Below are 5,855 nucleotides of genomic sequence, written 5' to 3' on the forward strand. Positions count from 1 at the left end.
TCCTGGAATGAGGTGCGTGTTGTCTACTTCTGCAGCGAGGCAGAATTATAGTTTCTATGAGAGAGCGCCCTCTGGCTTTCAGATGGAGTAGCATTTACTACTGAGCACAGAGCCGTACTTCACTAACAAGCTGTGCAAAAAAATAAATAAATAATCGCAGCCTTTGCCAAATCGTGTGCGGTTTCATTTCAATTAAACGCGCAGCCCTAAACAGGACTACTCTACTCTGTTCAGGAAATCAAATTAAGGAATTGAGAATATTATCAAATTAACAAATTGTCTGACTAATAAAGAGCTAATCCAGCCATCAGAGTAGGTTCTCTCTTGGAGACACATGAAGGGAAACACTACAAGCCTCTTATACCCCTTTTTCACCAGCATGAACCGGGTGCTAGTTCAGAGCCAGATCTATTGCCAGTTCAGAGTTGGTTCGACTGACGAGCCTTCTAAGAACCGGTTTGCCTTTCAACAGGCCAGAGAGCCACCACAGAGCCAGGTCTTACGTCACTGTATACATCTCATGTTTCCCAGCAACGCTAGCGAGGCAGTGCCAAACAAACACACCACGCTTGTTCGAGATGCATCGGCGCATGACAAAGCCCTGCGAGAGCGATCCAAAAGCATGTTGTATGCTCTCCAAACACTCCCGCAGCACTCCGCGCAGCTCCAATGCATATCGAACAAGCCTTCCATCAAAAATGGCAGTCGTTGCATTACTATTTATGCTTATGGTTTTGTGAACCTACATCGGCATCCTAACACGCCGAATTCAACACGTTCGTGCAGCTCACCATAATTGGCATAGACGGAGATTACAATCGAGCTGCTATTAGCTCGATTAGCTGCTATTTAAAAAAATGGTGGTCACATGTTTCTGTTCGTCTTGTTGGTCACGGTAACCCCGCCTCGAGCCCCTGACGCAAGCGGTTCTTACTTCTAGACCAGCAATGTTTTGGTGCAACTTATGAACCACTTTTCCTGGTTCAGAGCTGGTGCTTTTGGTGTCAAAAGACAAAGAACTGATTTGAAACTAGGCTCTGGCTCTGAACCAGCACTCGAACTACCTTTGTGGAAAAGGGGTATTAGAGACCTGGATCTCTCTATAGAGGGTCTATGGTACTAATGATGAACAAGGCGGCAGCACACAGAATTCCTCAACCTTGCCCTAAACACTCAAAGACATTCCACACATAAATCTGACAGGCTCAGCACTGAGCCAGAGAGAGCCTGAGTTGAGACCAAAAAAACAACAGCAGTTGAATGGCTTAAAGTGCTTTCAAACGAAAAATTATTAACAAGAGTAAGAGAACAGTCTTTATCAGCAATTGACCTGCTGGGCCAAACGTTTATCTGTAAATATGCCAGAACCTAAGCACCACTTGAACTATGAACAACTCAAGAGGCTCTGATATGCTGACAGGCCTGTCATTAAAACGGATCAGATAATCACTGAAAAATACAGAGAAGCAGAAATCAAATCACCATATCATGAAAGCCTTAGCAGGCTTGCCAATCCCAGCAGCGTTAGCCTACATGTGATGCACAGTGCACAAGACCTTTTTTCTCTTAACAGCAAGGGCAGCTGGACACGATGCCAGGAATGTAAATGATATGCAGAGCAAGAAGAGCAAGAAGAGCTCTTTATCTTCCATCTTACCCCTTCTGTTTGTTACCTTCTTTTCTTTTAACCGTTTTATTAAAATCGGATATGTAAAGTCATAATAGCTTTTTCAGTCTTTGTCATGCAAAACATTAACAGCAGCTGAGGGAATCCAATTCAAGCAGACCCAATTTACTAGTGGCACTAAATTTATTGCTTCAACTACAATTTCATATGAGAAAGTGCTTTGAGACTTCTGCAATACTAACTGTAATCTTTGAAAATTAGATTAGGGTCAGAGAAGCAGGTTCAGGCCCCAAATAAGCAGAATAAGTAGGCTAGTTATAAGCCAATAAATTCTCAAACGCACAGGCCTTAGTCATTCTTCGTACCAAAACGAGCCATAACGTATAATCCTGGCCATTTCAGCAAGTAGATTGAATCAAAAACAGGGAAGAGATGCTATTGATCCATCCAACTGACCACCATCTTGAAATCTACATTTCACACATCAAACAGTGGAGCTTTTAGTTGCCATGGTGAATGCATTACTGATCCCCACTGGCACCGAAACGCATTATGGCAGCTTCTTTGCAGACGCACATCCAGTGAGCAAACCAAACCCACAGTAACAGTAGTTCATGCCACGCCACCTCCATCCTAGTCATTACAAACTGCCTGTTGGGACTCCACAAACACACAATTATCCTGCGTTATTTCAGCCAAGGGCTTGGAGGGGTCTCTAGCAACGGTCTGTCTGTACGTAGCCGAACCACACAACTGAGGCAAAACAGTCCAGTAGTGATTATCTGTTACTGCTATAAAAAGACCAATGCAGAGCACTAACAAGAGCATGTTATTAAGACAAAGAAATCTAGCATCTGCTGTATTCTGGTTTATGCTGTTTGTTTATTAGCATAAAGATAGTGAGAGATATTCAACAAGGACTTAGGCTAGACTAACATAGCACAAATGTTGCATGATAAAAAAAAATAAATAAAAAAAAGTGTAATTTCCATCATTTTCTGTGCATCTCAAACCCCAAAAACAGGCCCCAAGTCTGTCGATTCAATAGATTATTTAGTTTAAGACAGATGGCAAAAGGAAACATCCCTCTTTCTGAAATTGTGCAAGCTGGTAAAGACAGACAGCCAAAAAAGCTTGGACTAGTAATCACTTCTCACATTCCCTTGATGGAATTGCAGGATCACAAAACATTTCCACTAAGGGAATGTTGAGTAGCAGCACTTCTGAATGGCACAGAGTTCAAAAGATGACCAGACGTGAGCTGAATATCATTAACACAATGAAGCAGTACATTATTAAAACATTTTTGTATTATTTCTAAAGAAATTAATACTTTTATTCAGCAAGGATGCATTAAATAGATCAAAAGTGACAGTCAAAACATTTATAATGTCAAAAAAGATTTGTATTTCAAATAAATGCTGTTATTTTGAACTTATTATTCATCAAATAATCCTAAAAAACATTACTAATAAGAAACGTTTCTTGGGAACCAAATCAGCATATTGTGATTTTTGAAGGATCACGTGACACTGAGGACTGGAGTGATGTTGGAGTGAAAATTCAGCTTTGACATCACATGAATAAATTAACTTTTTAATAACCTATATATTCAAATATAAAGTAGTTATATAACATTTTTATAATATACAGGGGATAAAATTGTGCGATTAAAAACATAATCGTGATTACAATATTGACCAAATAATCATGGTTATGTAACACGATTAGGAGTGGGTGATATGACCAAACGAGTAATTATAATGACTATAATGACTCGCATACGAGTAGCCTAATTTCCCCCCCGATAGCGATTTATATCGGGTATATTTAGTTGGAAAAAGGTTGCTATGCTATAATAATTTTAGATACCAGTGAAATTTCACAATGCTTGATACCAATTTCGGTACCACTGCAGACACTAATACTAGACTAATGCAAGTAAAAAAAGTTATATTTCCAAAAAAAGTCAGATCGTTGAAGGAAACAAACAGTAATACAGTAAAATCAAAGAAGAAAATTACAAACAAATATAACAGAAAAAAGATAAGTTTAAGTTTTTCCTGTTAGTCTATCTAACATTATAGTATTCAGTTAAAAGCCTACTAGAGAAATAGAGTAATAAAAATAAACAACAAATAAAACACTGCAGTCTTTAGTACTGTATGAATGAAATAGCTACTCTGATTCTTATTAAAGTTACTAATGGTTTAATAGCTAGCCTAAATCGAAACTAAAATTTGATTAATCGCACAGTGATATTTATACTGTATGTTTGATCAAATTAATGCAGTCTTGTTTTTGAAAGAAGACTCTTATTCTCACCATTAAAACGTCTTACCAAACCAAAACTTTAACAATAATTGTATATATTACGCTGTTCAGTGAACTTAATCCAAGCTATAACATGATTGCAAGTTGCAACCATGCATGACACCTGTCAAACGACTAGAGGGAGTGTACAGCAAACTTGGCACAGTAGCTTAAACCATAACGATTAGAGTACATCCAAAGTACACAAGGTACCACATTTATTCAAAGCATTCACACCTTGATAAGAAACATGCATCCACCTGCCTCTTTAGCATGTTTATGTCTGCTTGCAAGATATTGTTAGTTATGCAGTCGTTAAATTAGTGCATTTATTGTTGCACACAGCGTTGGACTATAGAGATGGCCAAACATACTGCATCTTTATCTGCAGCCATAATCACATTTACATTCACAACACAACATTACAGTCAATCACAGTATCCCAAGAGAAATGAACAGAATCGGGTCTGCATGCAGAGAATCAGCTGACCTACATTTGAAACCAGCTCGGCACAGGTACCGGTCCAAATCTTTAGCTCACCACTAATGACGGCATGTTTTATAGCTTAATAAATGTCAAACATCTCGGTTATTTATCATAACCTTGAAGTAACTTAAACGCACAAATATGTTGTCTAGGTTAAGCATCACGTTATGTTTTAAGACAACCAATGTGTTTGACAATTAGAAACTCGTTTGAATACTAAACATGTCTGTTTAGTAGTTACGATCATGTCTAACCCCAAACATGCTGTCTAGGTAGGAAGTTCACTAGGTTTTGAAACATAGCCCTCATCATCTTTATTCTCAACCGGTATGCAAAAAAACCCGACAATGTGAATGATGTAACTTTTATGTATTTACCCAAACCAAAGTAGATACGGCAAGGTCAACCTTGAACTTAACGTTTATAGATGATAAAATAGAGATTTGTGTTGACACGGGCGTTAGCCAACTGTTGCTAGCTAACATGACATTGATGAAACGACGTGTTGATTCGCCGACAACATAACGTAACACCTATAACGAGCCGCTAAAACTACAGACCTAGGTGGGTCATTTCATGTATTTAGAGCAATAAATACGGTTACACAATACACACTGCTGGAGCTGTCGATATATTCACGACTAATTAAGAAAAAACAGAAGCTGAAGTATTCCTCCAACGGCCGCGTCCGCCATTTTGAGACACCGAGAAAAGGAGGCGCAAAAATTACATCAACAGCTCTTCTACCGGCGATTTTTTATCTAACATGACCACAAAGGGAGACACAAATTAGATGTTCTTACCCTACAGAGTTAGTGCAGAATGTTACTCCTCAGAAGACGGTCGTAAGGGACGAAATGCGTGTTATTTTCGTGTTGAAAAGGGGGGCTGAAGTCTCGGGGTCTGCCTCCTTGCAGCGCCGCATTCGACTCTAGTCTACACAGCACGGGAGCGCGCATGGGCTGACTTCAGCAGGCGGAGGCGCGCACGCCCTTCAATCTCACGCCCTCCTTTCAAAAACTGTGGGCGTTCCTTGAATAAATATTCTGCTCATCGCCTAGTATTGCAGATAACTACAAAAATGGACCGTGAAAAATGATTTCTTCCATGACCCACATCAATGAACTTTAATCTGGGTACAATCAGACCGCGTGCCCTGTTTGTGAGAGTCACTTGTGTCATTCTCAAGTCAGGTGCACAAACCAGTTAACATTATGATTCAGGCTTTGATTGTAACTTCCCAGCCACATGATGCAAATGATTTATATTGATACATCTATTAGTTGTTGCAACCTAAATAAAGTTTATATTTAAATAAAAACTTGAGTTCCTCTAAAAGAAAATGTAGATATTGAAAACAAAGTGTAAAATGTCCTGTGTTTAGACAGTAGACACAATATTTCAATTAATATAATCACATGTTGTTTT

At 39.0% G+C, this 5,855-nt stretch overlaps 1 protein-coding gene across 1 annotated transcript in view; it reads right to left on the reverse strand.

The window, feature by feature from the left end:
• pafah1b1a (platelet-activating factor acetylhydrolase 1b, regulatory subunit 1a) overlaps window positions 1–5,561 on the reverse strand; it is a 37,939-nt gene extending 32,378 nt beyond the window's left edge. Inside the window, exon 1 of the mRNA XM_081371221.1 lies at window positions 5,231–5,561. The gene's annotated coding sequence lies outside the window, so the exon portion shown is untranslated. The remainder of the gene's footprint in view (window positions 1–5,230) is intronic.
• Between the last annotated feature and the right edge of the window lie 294 nt (window positions 5,562–5,855).

Source organism: Scardinius erythrophthalmus (assembly GCF_964197995.2).
Source record: "Scardinius erythrophthalmus genome assembly, chromosome: 7".
NCBI lineage: Eukaryota > Metazoa > Chordata > Actinopteri > Cypriniformes > Leuciscidae > Scardinius > Scardinius erythrophthalmus.